The 18368-nt window shown below is 35.2% G+C and overlaps 1 pseudogene; it reads left to right on the top strand.

Annotated features, from left to right (window-relative positions):
* Nucleotides 1-14542: 14542 nt before the first annotated feature.
* On the top strand, nucleotides 14543-15096 carry LOC142846988 (phosphoglycerate kinase 1 pseudogene; annotated as a pseudogene).
* The last annotated feature ends 3272 nt before the right edge of the window (nucleotides 15097-18368 follow it).

Here is an 18368-nt window from a genome sequence, read left to right as displayed (position 1 = left end):
TTGAGTCATGTGGTAGCTTTGATTTTAATTCTTTTGAGGAACCTGCATGCTGCTTTCCATATTCTCTATACTAGTGATAACATCATCTTCACCAACTTAGACCATGAAACCCAGTATGGACAAGTTCAACAAAATTGCCATATACAGGCTGAAAATGCATGTTTCAACATTATCAAAACATAAATTTCATTGTTTTTCATAGTGACAGCATGCTAATGTTCCAACTTCACAACTTCTCTATCACATTAAATCTATATCCTTATTTTTATTAAACTTTGATACTATCTCTGTGGTTGTGATTTTGATTTGCATGTTGCTCATGATTAATTCTGCAAATCATTTTTGTACCTTCTGGGTAGATACATTTTTTATTAGTTTCTTTTGAGAAATGTTGAATTGTTCACCTTTCCACCTTTATCTCTTCTCTCTCTCCCTCTCAATTCTTTCTATCATTTTTGCATCTACAGGCGTTTGTGCCTTGCTTAGTTATGAACTTGTGATGTATATATATATATATATGTATATAATATATATATTTACCATTCTGTAGATTGTCTCTGCTGTTTTGACAATATCGTTCATTATAAGCATGATTCAATTTTCATGCTAGTTATTTCTCTAGTTTCTCTTTATTTCCTGTGTTTTGGAATTATGCTCAAAACATAGTAATTCATTTCAACTGTCTGGAGTGCCTCTCTTCCTTCTTACATCCAAAAAACTTACTAGTTTCAGGCTGATAGTTTATCTTTTGCTGATATTGCAATTGTTGATATAAAAGGCTAATATCATTGCCTTATATGTGAATGCTGAGTTTTTTCAGCAGTGCTTGTGGAAAAGACAGTCTTTCCTCTAATAAAAAATGTTCATATTTTGTTGATATTCAGTTGATTGTGGATGCATGGTTCTTTTACTGGTTTCTGTGTATGTTTTTATGACAAAACAGTCAGAAGCTATTGTGATTCCTAAACTGTCATCTTAGATTTTGATGTTAGCCAGTGAAATATCTTTTGCTTCTTTCTTTTTGCCCACAATTCACTTTGATTTCTTTTTTCTTAGAAGAATGCCATTAATATTTTTGTAGGGATTGTATCACATCTTTAGGTCACTTCAGCTGGTACAGATATTTTAATATTAAATTTTCCAGTCAATGAACACAGGATGTCATTCCTTTCTATACATGTGTACATGCATGTGGGTTTGTACTTGTATATGTATGTATATGCATGCATACATGAGTGAATGTGTGTATTTGTATCCATGCATGTGTATATGTTTATCTGTATGAATGCACAAGCATGTGCATGCTTTTATTCTTCATTTTCATTCATTGATGAAATATAATTTTCACCAGTTACCTTTAAATTACTTTTTAAATTGGTTAAATTTATTTCTAGAAATTTTAATGTTTGGAACTATTATAAATAATATTTCTCTATTACTCTTTCAGAAAATTGCAATTAATATGGAAAGTGCTAGCAATTTTTATATTTACTTTGTATTCAGAAAATTTGATTAATCTACATATTATTCCCATAGGTTTATACTGAATTCTTTGGAGGTGGGTTTCTATACATAATGTATCATATGCAAACTATGACAATTTTATTGTTTTCTTCCAATATTTCTTGTCATTCCTTATCTTTCTCGCATGTTGCTTTGGATATAACTTTAAACAATATGTTAATTAAGTACAATGAAGATTGCACCATGAAATATAAAATCATGGCAGTCAGCATTCCATCATGAACAGAGAAAGGACTCATGAGGTCCACCTCTGAATGGGAAACTACAGGATGCTGTAGGAAAGTTGAATCTGTTTTCTTTAGGGAAGAGCTCCTTGGTAGCTTACCCATGTCTAAATGGTCAATCCTAAACATATCCATATGATGATCTATCCTTTATCCATATATCATTTTATCTATGTATGTATGTATGTATGTATGTATGTATGTATGTATGTATGTATCTATCTATCTATCTATCTATCTATCTATCTATCTATCTATCTATCTATCATCTATTGTCTATCTATCTTTCTTTCTATCATCTATCTATCTATCTATTGTCTATCTTTCTTTCTATCATCTATCTATGTATCTATGTATCATCTATCTATCTATCTAATCTATCAATCTATTTATTCTCTATCTTCCTTTCTATCATCTATCTATCTATCATCTATCTATCTATCTATCTATCTATCTATCTATCTATCTATCATCTATCTATCTATCTATCTATCTATCTATCTATCTATCTATCTATCTATCTATCTCTATCATCTATCTCTCTATTTCTCTACTTTCTATAATCTGTCATCTATCTGGACATGAAGAAAGATGTGGGAACATGGAATGAGATAAAGGAAGGGAGGGAAGGGTGGATATAGCCAAAATGCATTGGACTTATGTTTGAAATTATTAAAAGCAAAAATGATGAAAGTGCAGGTCCTTTTCTGTCACAGAACTCAAGCAATCTCAGCTTTGCCCCAGTATGAGGCCAGCATGTTCTATCAAAGTAGTTTCCCTCTGCACTAAACTTGCTCAGTGTTTTTTCTGTTTTTTTTTTGTTTGTTTTTTATGGTGACTGGATGCAGGACTTTATCAAATGTTTTTTCTCTATCTGTGTAAATTGTTGCCTTGTTTTTTCCCTTCTTCTGTAGATGTGGGATGTCACTTTGACTTGTGTATGGAGACCGCCCTTGCATCCTTGCAATGTCTATGACTCAAATGTGTCACTGTCACATTTTCTCACTCTTCAATTTTCAAACTGATTTTTAAACCTTTACCTCTGTTGAGTCTTTGGAGAAAGACTGCTCTATTTCTTCCTTTTCTTGTCATCTTTTTTGGATCTTGTGTCATTGGCAAGGTTCTCTGCATTGCCTAACTTATCCCAGTGGTGGAAAATGCCGTAGTGAAATGGAGGCTTCAAGATTAGGTAAGAATTCAGCAAGCAGAGTTACAGGTGAGGACCTTCTATATGACAATGGTGGGAGATATTACTTTGTTTTGTAAGAAAGCCAGTAGCTCCAAAATTAGTAAAAATAAATAGACAGATAGATAGATAGATAGATGATAGATAGATAGATAGATAGATGGATGGATGGATGGATAGATAGATAGATAGATAGATAGATAGATAGATAGATAGATAGATAATCTTGAAGCTTATCTCAATGTTAAATGTGTACAGGATTATAGGATAAACACAGTTTATGCTGTAGAGATAGAAACTTGGCATCTTGATTGATTGATGCTCTGTGCTCTTTGAATAGGAGTGCTCCATTTTCACCTTTCTAAGCCCAAACATCCATGATTCTATGGTGTTTCTACAAGACAATATTTCTAAGTTATGCTGTGGGTGTTTTTCTGTGCCAACTTGTTTAATTTAGGGCCATGTCTACAAGGTTTGGAGAAGTTGCATGATATATCAATTTCTGTCTTATGACTGAATGGCATTTCATTCTAGGTACAGACCACATTTTCTTTATCCATTTAGCCATAAATGGACAATTGTATTGCAAGGGTCTGCAAAATGAAATACTGAATACAAAATTGCCACTTGTGTATGTCAAAAGTGTTGTGTCTAGTAATTTAAATTAAGTGGGGTTCATTATGCTATATTTGAAGCAATTCAAAGGATAAAACAGCTACATGAATGCAAAGCTATGAATGCAAAATGAAACACCTCATTTCTTGGCAAAACTGATATTTCTTCTCCCTTCATGGCTAAGCAAGGGCTTTGGCTCTCAACTTGCTGTATGACAGAATCACTAAGAAAGATAGATAATATCAAAGCTGTAGTTGTATCCTAACACAAGTAAACCAGTGACTGGGATCTTTTTTTAATGCTAAAATAATCCCAAAATGTGTCACTGTTTCAGAACAAGGTGACAAGGAATTTCCTTGACTAGGCATACCTGTGTTCTGCAGACTCTAGGTTGCTTACTGATTTTGCATCATCAGTTACTACTGTAAAAGGAGAATGACTCGTTCATTGCATCGTGTTAGGCGTGTTTGGCAGGTATTCAACCAGTGGTTGTCAAAGCATGCAGTCAGTAGACAAGTACACAAAACCTCCAGGCTCCTGTCCTGTTCTTCTTGATTCGCATGAATCTCTCGGGGGAAAAAAAGAAAGCCACTATTGTAGCAACAGATAACATTGGGGGATACATTAATTCCAAGAATTTAAATTAACTATTTAATCTTCATATATACAGTGACATAGCTTTAATTATTACCCTTATTTTGCAGAGGCGAAAACTGATGCAAAGAGAAGGACATCTAAAGTGATGGATTAAAAGTTTTAGTATATAACGAGGCTTGAGAGTATGAGCTGGAAAACACAATTTATTTATTTATTTTTTTTAATTTATTTATTTATTAAGGATTTCTGCCTCCTCCCCGCAACCGCCTCCCAACACAATATTTTTAATTAAATCAAAATAATCTCTTCCTCCTCATCTTCCTCATTCTTTTCCTTCCACCATCTTATTTGCTTCTTTGGCTAGTCCAAGAAGATATAGACAATTTTCTGAGCTATTTTGGAGTGTTGTATTCTAGGAAAATAAATTTTGAGTTATTAAAACCCACTAACTGTAGTAGCTTATCATAATAACAATAGGAAGCTAATACACTAGCCAGAATGTTGAGGAAAAATTAAATACATAATAAATGTATTATAAGCAATATAAGTATAATAACTAAGTAATATATATTTACCAGGATGTCAAGAAACACCCATGGTAGTGCTGGAATTAATTTTATAGGGTTAACCAACTTAAGACCCATTGCATAGAAAAAAACAAGTCTGGTACTGTTAATCTATCAAAAACATTTTGTTGGAATGATCAAAAGCAACAATAATAAATATGCTACTATTTTAAAGATTTAAAAATATTATTTTTATGTGTATAAGTGTTTTATCTACATGTATATGTACCATATTTATACTTAGTGCCCATAGAGTCCAGAAGAGGGCTTAAGGTCCCCTGGAACTGGAGCGCAGATGACTGTCAGTCACTATATGGGTACTAGGAATTAAACTTGCATCCCCTGGAAGAGCAATCAATGCTCTAAAAGGCTGAGCCATCTCAGCCTTTAAGATCAAACCTACAACTATTATTCTACTAAGCAAATACTGTATCAAACTGTTACCAGAATTGGTACCTCTCTACCCAAACATTAGAGCATACTCAAACCTCATCATAGAAGTTTCTGTTTGTTTGCTTGCCATGTTTAACGCAAAAACTCATCATTGTTCAAAGTGCAAAGAAAAGGGTCTAACTACAAATGTAGCATTACTACATACTCAGCTCCCTAAGTTTCAGGGACCCTCTCTGAAGATGAGGATGATCACAGGAACCAAAGCTTGAGGAAATCTGGAGTGAAACAGTACCTTCTGTGCATGCCAGGACTGCTGTACTTACACACCCATGAACTCACAGTAGCTGTGGTTACCAGCATTATATCTGCACATACCAGGACAAAAAAATATTGTAGCATGGCCCATGAATCTCCACTGTGTGCTTACTTAGAAGCTGTTGACAGCTGATGGTTTCTGTGAGTCCGAGAATCAGTTTTCTTTAAGGGTGTGGCTCACAGTAGGTCCACCATTCTGCTTTGAATGGCCCCATGGCTATGTGTATGGACATCACAAACTTAACTTGGGTTATTATAAATAAGAGGACATGAATTTGGAGGGATGGGTGAAGAGGGACAAATATAATCAAAATAATTTGCATGAAATTCTCAGTGAATTAATAAAGTAATTTGGTACTATAAACTTTGATCATTACTTCGTTTTCAGACAGTAACTGTTTCTAATGGCACTATATATTTTAAAATAATACCAGAGAATGTAATTTTTATTATGATATATTTTAAGAAAATATATCACTTTTAAGGAGAAACATATTCTGATAAATCAATTATTTTAAAAATTTTGGAATTTCTCGCTGCCATTTTAGAGACCAGATCCACTAAAGTGGAGACTTTGTTTTACTGGAATGATTGATGGGTGTCAGTTGGAGCTAAGAAATTAGTGGTGATTAAGAAGAAACTAACATCACTGAGGAGGAAAATTCTGGGGAATATTTCTGGAGGGTCAGTACATTGAGTCTATAGCACAGAGGGGCCAACATTTAGTAAGACATGAGGTATAAGTCAGTGAGAAGTGTTCAAATGGTCTTTGTGTTAGTTCCTGCCTCCAGGTGACTGCTTTGAATTTCTGCCCTGACTTTCCTCAGTGATGGATGGTTACCTGGGAGTGTAAAATGAAATAAATCCCTTCCTCCCTCTTTGGTCATGGTGATTCATCACAGCAGTAGAACTTGACTTTGACATACATAGCAGTCCACATAGCAAAATTTTCTTTTGACTTGTAGTGCTGGAGGTTGAACCTAGAGGTTTGCAAACTCTGGGCAAGAGGTCTGCCACTGAGCTATACCTGAGCACTAGGTTTAAAACTTTCATTTTCAGCAATGATCCCAGGAAAATCCTCAGGTTAGCCTTGAAGTTGTGATTCTTCTCCCTCAGTCTCTAGTATATCTGGGTTACCAGCATGCGTCTACATTTGGCCTTTCTTATACTATTAAAATACCTTTTACTAAGTTGTTGCAGAATTCCATAATATATAATTTGGGATTCAATTTTTGCTTTGGTGTTCCAAAATAAGTCATTTTGGGTTAACTTCATTTCAGAACCAGAGAAAACTTAAAACTAAAGGGAATAGTTAGAGTTCAAAAGAAGTAAATATTTTTCCTAGTATGGGCCCATTGATGGTTTGGTGGGTTAACACACTTGCCACCAATGTGTCACCAGAATTCTACTCTTGGGACCCACATGGTGAAATAGAAAAACAACCCTTAAAAGTTGTCTACTGACTACTACATATGTACTGTGCGACACATACATGTCCTCCTACATATATAGACACACACAAATAAAAAGAATAAAGATGAAATTTTAAAGCAATTTACTTTAAAAGAAGTAAATGATCATACCAAATACTAATAAAGTAATTTCCGTGCTAACCTACATAAACAGGTAGGTTCTTCCTTGAAAGAGAAAGCCTGAGGCTCTCCTGGAATCTAGCATGCATTTAGTATGCTTATACCATCACTATATCACCTACACTCCTAAAACCCCCAGCATTAGCAGTCTTTCTTTGTGCATATATAAAACTCAGACATTTTTATTAACTAAAATAATGAACTGTGATGGTGATTTTACCATGAAGTGATGGAGGGCATTGACTATTTAATTATTTTTTTTCTTAAGAGTTTCTCCTATCCAAGTGATTCTCTTGATCCAGGTCATGTTCCTAATATTTTCCTGACATTATCTAATCATTTTTAAAAAAATTGCTCAGATATTTTCTCATGTAAAGAAAAATACAGAGAGCTTATATCAGTTCCTGCAATTGTAGTGACTTGTAGTCACCTTTGAAACATCTGACTTAACTCACTTGTGGAAGGATTATTTTATGGAAATAATTATTCAAAGGGAGAATGGTACAGCAACCTGCTCATTGTCTGACATCTTGTTAAAATGCAAATTATTTGGCCAAATTGAAGACCTGCTGAATTAAAATGATTGTGCTTTTAGATCAAATAGCTTTTGTTAAAATTTTTCTTTTGGATCCATGCCAATTTAATTAAACATGGCAGTCAGTTCCCACCTAGGGAATAAGAACTTCTCAGGCATGGGATTTTTGGTTAGTTTTATATACCCAAGCATGGATTCCCTCCTAGGGAGTAGACCTCGAATACAATCAGAGAATGGTTGGCTTCTTCCATAATTGTCTTGTCACTATGGCCTTGGTGGGTATATCTTACCTGATAGGGTGGTATTATATTTGGTAGGATTCTTGATTTCAACAGATAGTATATTATAGCACTGTGGAAGCTGGACAAGCTACCCATTGAGGAGGATACATCTAGCTCAGTTCCAGGTTTACTTCACTGTTTCTTACAACAAAGATGTATGATACCGTCAGCAATAAGACTGTATCAACTAGTTCTGTCTGACAGCTATGAGGACTGTCAAGAGCCTGTATTGTCTTGGGAGCCTTTAGACGCTTGATGACCAACAAATCTTAGGTAGCTTTAAGGAGTCTTCTAGGTTATTTGTCTTTCTGTCTTACTTTCATAAGATTACATTTGAAAATCTTATATATATTTATGGATGCTACTTTCACATAAATATTTTATATGATATAAATAATGCTAATTAGCATGTCTATCCTTTTAAACATTCATCATAATTTATGGCAAGGTTGCTTTTGCCTGACTCTGATGCATAATTTAGACGGTGAAGCAGCTCTACTAGAGTGCCCAATGAACCTGCCAGTTATAAGCCTACAGAAAGCCCTGCCAGGTATTCTCTGGCTAGAAATTTCACCAGGGATTTTAGTTCTCATGGACGTATTTTGAAATATTTTCACCTTCCATAATTCATATTTAAAACGAATTGCTGATGCTTAATATATTTTCTAGCTGATTCTAGAAACTAAATTGAGAAACAAATCCTCATTTAATGCTTAGAAGATTCTATTATTCCTATTTTTTCTATATCATTGTATTTTATTGTTTTATTAAAACATGACAACATTATTCTAGAGGTGATTTTAAACTACTACTGGAAATGCAAGAATTTATTTAGAGCAATACTCTGTCACTATTTTACATGTATCCTATTATCTTGTGTGTATAAAGCTCAACGAAATTATATAGTCATTAATTTGCATAGACAGAACTCAGCTATGGGATAATTCTCAGGTAAGATGACGCTTCATTATATTGTGAGCCTTCCAAACAAAGCCTCCTATGGTGTTTCTTTCAGCATCATGTTAAAAGTTATGTAATATGCTTTATTGTAAGTTTAAAATAGCTTATTTTGTTAATAAATGATTAAGATAATTGTTCGGATCAACAATTTAACTACTGGCATTCAAAACAGATGTCTAATGATAGTACAGTTGGAACTTTAGTTTGGAAAGGAAATCTCAGTTCTTTTAACTAAGCAAGTGTAACAGTTGTACCAAATGTTTAAAGGAAGTGACAGCTAAGTGTAGTAATGTACACCTATAATTCTGACACTGAAAATGGGGAGAAATGGATCCGAGATTTAAAACTCGTTCTCATTATAGAACAAGCTCCAGGCCAGCATGAGCTACCTGAAAGCATGGGTCAAAACAAATAAAAGCAACAACTACATCCACAAAAAGAGTAAAATGTTAGTTTTAGAGTAAATATTTTGCCTAATAAATATCCAAATTTAAAGCTAACAACTAGGAAATGAATTGTTTTAAATGATAATATGCCACAATCAAGCGAGAAGTCTTTAGAAATAAAAGATAACTCAAAATTAGTTCATCTTTTGAACAATTCAACCTATTGATAGTATGGAGAAAATAAAGCGTACATTTTAAAAGTAAAATAGACGAATATTTAAAAAAATTTAACATTTTCACCAGTTTAAACAAATTTGTGTGAGTAATTGCAAGTAACATACTTATACTATTAAGTTAATAACAAACTCTATGCTGGATTGATACCAATAGGAGATGTCTCATAAATAAAGCATTTGTGAGTGCATCAACATTTTAATAATGCATGCAGTCCAACTCCACAATGTCACTACTGAAATTCTTGGTAAGTTTTTATATGAAAATGTGTGCAGAAACTTTCATTCCTGCAATATACAGCTACATATGAGGATAAAATATAATCCATTCTAAAAGACAAATACTATTAGGTCAGTGCAATGATCATTATGCGCTCCACTTAAAGTAGTTATATTAAATATACATATCCTTTCAGTTGCTTAAAATCTTATGAAAAAAAATAAGCTTTACAAATTCAACTATAAGGAGCATGTAGAGGGAAATATGTGAGTGAAAAATCAGATGAAAACTAAAAATTGATGAAATATACCGTAGTGAGGTCAATCCACTTTGGCTGCAGGAGGTCCTGGTTGAAGAGTAAGCATGCTTAACTTGAAGAATCACTGAGAAGTGACAAGTACCACAGAAGTCAAGCATGTGGTTAGCACTGAACATGGGGGTATTTGAGTGTGTGGGAAGACGTATTGAAACACATTAACCTCTTTTTGCCCTGTGTGTGTAGGAAGGTGGTCCCTGGCTAATGTTATGGCATATTTATGAAGTGGAATGTGGATACAGCTTGCCTACATTCAAAAGCCTCAATTAATAAGAGTACTCGGAGTTTTAAAAGGAGGAGAGGGCAGGTTATGTACATGCTGATGTAAAAGGCTATGGTTTCTGGCTGATAAAAAATAAATTATCAGGTAGGTGTTGATTTTTGTGAACCACTAATAAAAAAGCAGCCAAGACAAGGTTTTCTTCTTTGAGACAGTTAGGAAGCCCAGGAGATGCGTGGGGGGCGGGGTTGTAGTTGTTGTGGGCTTGCTGCTGCTTCCTGTTGGGCTATCCCCATTTCTCATGGAGGCAATGACATAGACTCTGACAGATTCCAATACAGAAGCTCTTTATTGTAAAAAGGTTGGGAAAGGGGGCTTGTTGGAATAGGGAAATTAAGCTACCTCAGGAAGGTTTTTGGTTCCTCTTTTTGAAACTGGAGGTCACTGCTGGTTTGTTGTGATTGGCTAGGAGTATGCATCATTAGTTGCCATCCTTTTGATTTACAGACAGGTTGTTTTGGTCAGTTTTTGCTTATTCATTGTGAGTTTCCTTTTCTTGCCTGTGCTTGCACTATCTCCCTGCCTCAGAGGGTTATTCATGTCTGTTAATGTTTTCTCCTGAAAGATAATCTCATGCCTAAGGTTTGAGAACCACTGAGTGAGAAGCTTCAACCTGCTCAGGAAAGTTAGAAACAGACCTAGAGTCAGGCTTGTAGCTTCATGGTATAGTACTTTCTTAGCATGGACAAGGCAGGGATTTTATACCAAGAGAAGGTAAAAGCACAATGAATGGATGAATAAATGAGTATTCCAGAAAAAGGAACACAAAAAAAGAAAATTCAAAGAAAATGGAGTATCCTGTTTTGAATAAAGATGTTCCCCAAAGCTCAGGTATTTGCGTACTTTAGGCACAGCTAGTGGCTTTATTTGGTATAGGTTTAGGGGATGTAGCCTTGCTGGAGAAATATGTCACTGCAGGAGGGTTTTGAGAATTTAAAGAGTCGGCACCACTTCCAGGTTCCTCTCTCTGATTTGTGCTTGTGTTTCAAGATGTGGGGTTGGGAAAGGGGTCATCACAGATGCCTTCTGTGGTGGTTTGGAAAAAAAATGGCCCCCAAGGAGTGGGACTATTAGGAGTTGTGGCTTTGTTAGAGTAGGTGTGACTTTGTTGGAATGTCATTGTGGGGGTGGACTTTGAGGTTTCTGATGTTCAAGCTATGCCCAGTGATAGAGTTCACTTCCTCTTGACTACAGATAAATATGCAGAACTATCAGCTTCTTCTACAACACCATGTCTGCTTGCACTCTGTCATGTCCTGCCGTGATAATAAACTAAATCTCTAAAACTGTAAGCCACTCCAATTGTTTTCCTTTAGTTACCATGGTTATGGTGTCTCTTGAATGTTATAGAAATGCTAAAACACCTTCTATGTCCCTCTTTCTTATCTGTGAGTCTACAGTCATGGATGCCACTGCAAAAGTAGCTTCCTTGACTTTTACAGTCAGCAGGATCATGGATCATGAATTTCCACATAGTTTCTGGCAACAGAATGGACTATAAAAATCTACCTCATCTTGAGGATAAGTGTGTGCCACCAACCTCAACATGGTTCCTGGTAGCAGTACATACTATGGATATCAACACAGCCCTCTGTTGTAGCACAGCCTATGGGCAACATCATAGCTATAGGGTGCAGCACAGACCACTGGCATCAATATAGCCTCTAGAACAATAAAGGCCGAGGACACACATATGGCTTCCAAAGGCAATCCAGTTCACGAATGTAGACGGAGGCTCTTTGCTAATTTCCTGGCTGCCCAGACCTAAAATAATCACACAGAAAATGTATTAATTACAACAATGCTAGGCCAATAGCTTAGGCATCTTTTTAGCTAGCTCTTATACCTTAAATTAACCAACATTTCTATTATATTGTATTTTACAACAAGGTTTGTGGTTTACCAGTAAGGTTCCCAAATGTCGGATTACTACATAGTGTCTCCCTGACTCCATCTTTTCTCCCCTCTATTTCTGTTTGGAATTCCTGCCTTGCTATGTTCTGTGCTGCCATAGGCCCAAAGCAGCTTTTTTATTGCTTGATACCTGTTTTATTATATGTAATTTTAGTATGTTTAAGTTAAAACTTTCTTTAGACAGAAAAGGGGAGGTGATATGGAATTAACCTGTGTATGCTGTGAATATGTTTTACACAAGGACAGATGTTTTAAAAGGTTGACAGACAGTACCATCTCTGAGATCTCCCCTACCTTATCCCTAACATTCTGAGACTTTTATTTTCCTGGGTTTTTAGAAAAAGGTCATAATATTATAATATTATGATATTGTATCTGTGTGAGGAATAGATTCTTGGACCTAGTTTTGTATCAAAATTCATTTACCATAAAAGGCTTAATAAAGTATTGATGAGTCATATCATAATGAACAGAAATAAATGTATTTGAGTATTTTAAATAAAAATAATTAGTTTACATTTTGATGACTCTTTCTAACATTCAGAAAAAAAAGTATCAGGGTTTGGTTTCCAAATCTAAGACAAGAAAAGGTAACTATGATCAGAGATGAAACACCAATTTTGAAATGCATATGCATGGCTATTTATAAAAACTAGACATAATTATGTGTGTGTCTAGCTGTTCTTGCTATCCATTGTGACTTATTTCCCAGTCCTAACACTAGAAACCATGTATGCTCAGGTTTTCTTTATCAATGTCAGGAATATTTTCACACCTGCATGCACTTTTCAATGTGGATTCAATCATTTCCAGACTGTTTATAATATATAATGAAAATATACTTGCTTAGTATACCACTCTTATTCCATATGGTTTAGAGACCAGTGACACATGAAAATATGCTTAGCATGCACACACTTTTTATTCCCAAATTATTTTCAATCTGTGTTTAGTTGAATCTGTAAAGTACAACCTCATAGTTCTGGCTTTATGTTGGTATTGGGGAATCCTATCTTAGGAACTCATGCTTGTTCAGAAAGCATGTTGTTAAGTGAACCATCTTCTCAGTCCAGCTTTCATTGTCTTTACCAGAATGGATTAAAATTCACTGTTCTTTAATTAAAAAATAAACTCTAAGGAAGTGTCCAGATAGGCCCACTCTAAGACAAATACAGACCCCTAAACAGATCACAGAAGGTTCTATTCCCCCTTCTAGGATGGGCACAGTGACAGAACTCACAATATACTAGGATGTCACTGTTGGGCTATTCATTAAAGATCACAGGGATCATCTATGAGTAATACAAAGCCATTATCAAGGGGAACATTATCCAGTGCAAAGGATATATGCTCATGGCTGGAAAATAAAATCAAAGTCTTACCAAACTTGAAATGACAGGAACTTTGCCAAACTCTTTTTAAAATGATACTAGACTATCCTAATTCTAAAACTAAACAAAGTACACAATATCAACAAAACTGAAAATTACATCTCTGATAAATATTGATGCAAAAGTCCTCAATCCAATACATTAAAACAGAACCAATTGCCTATGAGCTCATACACCTGAACAAGTGGGACTCATTCGTGGCATTCAAAGATGGTTCAAGATGTATATATCAATAAACTTGATAAAATATATTAACAGACAAAAGAAAATATCATCATTTTAATAAATAAATAAAAGATGCAAGACTCCATTTACATAAAAACAACAAATCCCTCAACAAAAAGAGCAGTAACAAGAACATAGCTCAAAATGATAATGTTACATACAAAAACAAATAACCAATCTCATACTTGCCAAAGCTTTGGAGAGTCCTGAACGACCCTTCCTGGCAATATTGGGAGGAGCTATAGTTGCAGACAAGATCCAGCTGATCAATAATATGTTGGACAAAGTCAATGAGATGATCATTGGTGGTGGAATGTGTAGTAATATGGGCGGCGGCAGGGTTGCGTCCCCAAACACCCCAGCCGCCTGCCCGGCTCGGCTAGCTTATGCCCCGAAATAATTACACGGACACTGTATTCATTTAAACACTGCTTGGCCCTTAGCTCTATCTAGCCTCTTCTAGGCTAATTCTCACATATTAATTTAGCCCATTTCTAATCATCTGTGTAGCGCCCCTAGGTGCGCTTACCGGGAAGATTCTAGCCTAAGTCCATCCTGGGTAGGAGCTTCATAGCGTGCGTCTTCCCTGGAGCAGGTAGCATGGCGTCTCTCTTGCGTCTGCTCCGGAGAGGAGAGCTGTGGAGTCTGACCTCACTTCCTCTTCCTCCCAGCGTTCTGTTCTGTTTACTCCACCCACCTAAAGGTGGGCCTATCCAATGGGCCTAGCAGTTTCTTTATTGCTTAGCCAATGAAATCAACAGATTGATATATGACACTCCCACATCAGGAATGGCTTTTACCTTCCTTAAGGTGCTCAACAGCATGGAGATCGGAACTTCTCTGTTTGATGAAGAAGGAGCCAAGATTGTCAAAGATCTCATGGCTAAAGTTCAGAAAAATGGTGTGAAGATTACCTTGCCCGTTGACTTTGTCACTGCTGACAAATTTGATGAGAATGCCAAGACTGGCCAAGCTACTGTGGCCTCTGGTATACCTGCTAGCTGGATGGGCCTGGACTGTGGTCCTGAGAGCAGCAAGAAATATGCTGAGGCTGTGGCTGGAGCCACGCAGATTGTTTGGAATGGACCTGTTGGGGTCTTTGAATGGGAAGCTTTTGCCAGGGGAACCAAGTCCCACATGGATGAGGTGGTAAAAGCCACTTCTAGGGGTTGCATCACTATCATAGGCAGTGGAGACACTGCCACTTGCTATGCCAAATGGAATACAGAGGATAAAGTCAGCCATGTGAGCACTGGGGGTGGTGCCAGTCTAGAGCTCCTGGAAGGTAAAGTCCTTCCTGGGGTGGCTGCTCTCAGCAATGTTTAGTATTTTCCTGCCTTTTGGTTCCTGTTTACAACCCCGAAGTCAACTTAGTGTGTTTTCCGCATCTCCATTTGGTGTTAGTGCAATATTGAGCTAGTGACCGAGATGCAGCACCAGGAACCCTTAGACAGTTGCACAGCATCTCAGCTCGTCCTTCCTTCATCAGGATTTGTCTACATTCTTCAAGATCCCATTTTAATTCCATAGTGACTAAAGCCATTGTGCATTCTAGAGTGCATCTATTTATATTCTGCATGTAGAAGAAAGTGAGCTATGAAAGCTTAGTCCTCTTTGAGTAGCCTCTGGTTGGCTTTGTCACTGTTCATAACTCAGCATGGAAATAAGAAGAAATTCCAGCTGTAGATTTGGAGAAGTTGATGATCTATTAATAAATATGTCCACCGGGGAAAAAAAAAGAACAAAACAATGCTGATCACCGTTAGCATTCTTACTTAATACATAACTAGAAGTCTTACTGATAGCAGTTAGGCAAAAGAAATAGACAAAGATCATTCCAGTTGGAAAGAATGAATTTATGCTACGCATGGGTTTCAGATGGTATATTTCTGTACATAAGAAACCAAAATATGCCATTAAAATGAATTATATAATTTACAAATGAAACTAATTAAGAAGCCATTTCCAAAATTAATAAAAGTATTTCTATGCATAAATAATGAAGGTACTGGAAAGTAAAACAATTGTATCCGCAATTCTTTTACAAAAATAACAGGAAGTAAAAGTTTACTGTATTACAAACTCTAAAGCATCCCTGAAAGACACAAATAAATGGAGAGATACTCCATCAGATTTTTGTGTTCATTGCAATTCCTATCAAAACATCAATAGTTTTCTTTAAAAAATACTTAGATCCATACAGAATAATCAAGGTAATTCTGAGGAAATAAAATCAAACAAAATATAATAAAGAATAACAACACTAAAAATGAAATCATTGTATTTATTACCTAGCTTCAATACATCTGGAAAGCTATAGTTAATAAAACATAAAACTCTATGGTATCAGTACCCGACATGGTGGCACAACCCTGGTTAATATCAATACCTTGGAGATGGAGAAACAATGGTCTTCAGTTCAAGAGCAACCATGGGTACCTTTTACAAATTCAAGGCCAACTGTACATAGTGAAACTTTGCCAAAACACTAAGAACTGAACTAGAACTCAGTAGTAGAGCATTTTACCTAGCATGCATCAACCCTAGTTTCTATTTCTAGCACACAATAAGTACCAAACATCAAAAACCAGTATGGTTCTGATACAAAAACTGACAGTGGAAAAGAACCCAGAGTGACAAAAGACTCATGCAACCAACCAAGTTTAGATAAAACTATGAAAAACACGTGCTAGGGAAATGACAGGCTTTTCAGTGAATGGCTCTAAGTGAGATGTTTGTATGCAGAGAAATGAAACATCAGCCCATTCTCATATAAATAAAAAAACTCAAAACAGATCAAAGGCCTGAATTGTAAACACCTAATTAAAAAACTACTATAAGAAAACAAAGTGGAAATGTTTTAATAATCAGTAAAGGTGAAAACAAAAAAATGGGATAGTATCAAGTTAAGAAGTCTCTTTACAGCAAGTAAAATAATTAATAGCTTTAAGAAATAACAGTCGAAAGAAAATATTTGTAACTGGAAAATCTGACATGCAGAATATACAAGGAAATGGAAAAAGATAAATGTCAAAAAAGTTTCAATACTGGATAAAGCAACAATCAAATACTTTACAGATTTTCAAATGATTAAAAAATACATGAAAAATGCTCAGTTTCATAAATCACCAGAAAAATGCAAGTCAAAACTCCAAGAGTGATTGTCTCACTCTAATTAGAATGGCTGTTACAGAAATAATTCAAAGAACCAAAAGTCAAACAACAAACAACTAAAACAGCAACAACAAAAACAATGCAATTGCGCAAATGCTGAAAATGAAGAAGAGAAATGGGTTCTTTGAACCAGATGGATGACTCTTGGGTTCAGGTTACTCTTAATAGCCAAAATGAGAACTGAGGCAAATAACCTTAAGCAGATAGCTAGATAAGGCAAATGCAATATATTTACATAATGGGATATTACTCACCCATAAAAAATGAAACTGTGAATTGCAACAGAATGGATAGAACTCAAAAATATTATTTTGAGTGAAACAGACCACATTAAAAATAGTACATGTCTCATTCATATATGTAAACAATCTTGGAAGGAATGGAATAATGGAGAGTAGAGATAAAGAGATGTTGGGGAAAGGGGAGAATGCACAGAAATTAAGAGTGGTCTATAGGGACTGTTCAGAGTGCTGGGGCAAGGGCTTCTCAGATGAAAGAAGGGGAATGCATGTGATTGATGAATGGTGTACATGTGTTTGTAATGATCACAATGAGATGTATTAATTCGTACAATCAATGAATGTTAAAGTATAAATCAAAACCAAATTATATATGCAGAAAAATAAAAATAAAGATAATCACTTTAATCTTTTAAAATATATCTATGCTAACATAAAATATATAGCCATTTAAAAGCAAATATTTGATATTACTAAAAAATAAATACGTGTGTGTGTGTGTGCATGTGTATTTCTGTTTCAGCAGAGCATAGTGGTGATAATTGTTTTGAGAGATGGAGCAAAGTTGATGACAAATAAAAATAACAATCCTTTGTTCATATAATTCTCAAAACCCTCCAGAATAATTATAAACTATCATCTGGATTATTTTAACCTTTGTTAAGTGAAAGAATTTGCTACTTCTAATCACTAAGACTTCATTTTATAATTAAAAATTTCCTCAGAATGGGGAATTAGAGATGCTAGATAGCAATCAAATCTGTGTTCACAAATTCAACATTTTGAACTTCATATTTCTCAAATTTCTGACAGGAAATGGCTATATATTGCTCAAATAAATACAGATGATAATATCATCATGAACAAGAAGAAGACATATTTTATAGGATAAAAAGGCCAAAAAGAAACAGACAACTCTCTTAAGTACACAAGACTACACCACTACATTGGAAAGATTTGAAGTGTTGAGTAGCTCTTTACTTTTTTCTACATTAGGGAGAAAAAAATTGTAAATAGTGCAGAAGTTTCTACTACCAGAAGAATTTCATTTTTTTTTAGAGTTTCTTTTTTAGTTCTGTACTTTGCAAAATCTCATACATTATAGTAATTCTCTGACCATGCTTCTGATGAGGCATTGATACTTGCAGTATGATAACTAACTGCTATAGGAGCTTTGTTATGAGTTACATATATTTGATGGA

The sequence above is a fragment of the Microtus pennsylvanicus genome, chromosome 3 (genome assembly GCF_037038515.1).
Source record: "Microtus pennsylvanicus isolate mMicPen1 chromosome 3, mMicPen1.hap1, whole genome shotgun sequence".
Classification (NCBI taxonomy): Eukaryota; Metazoa; Chordata; class Mammalia; order Rodentia; family Cricetidae; genus Microtus; species Microtus pennsylvanicus.
The sequence above is the reverse complement of the archived record's forward strand: the minus strand, read 5'-3'. Positions and strand labels throughout refer to the sequence as shown.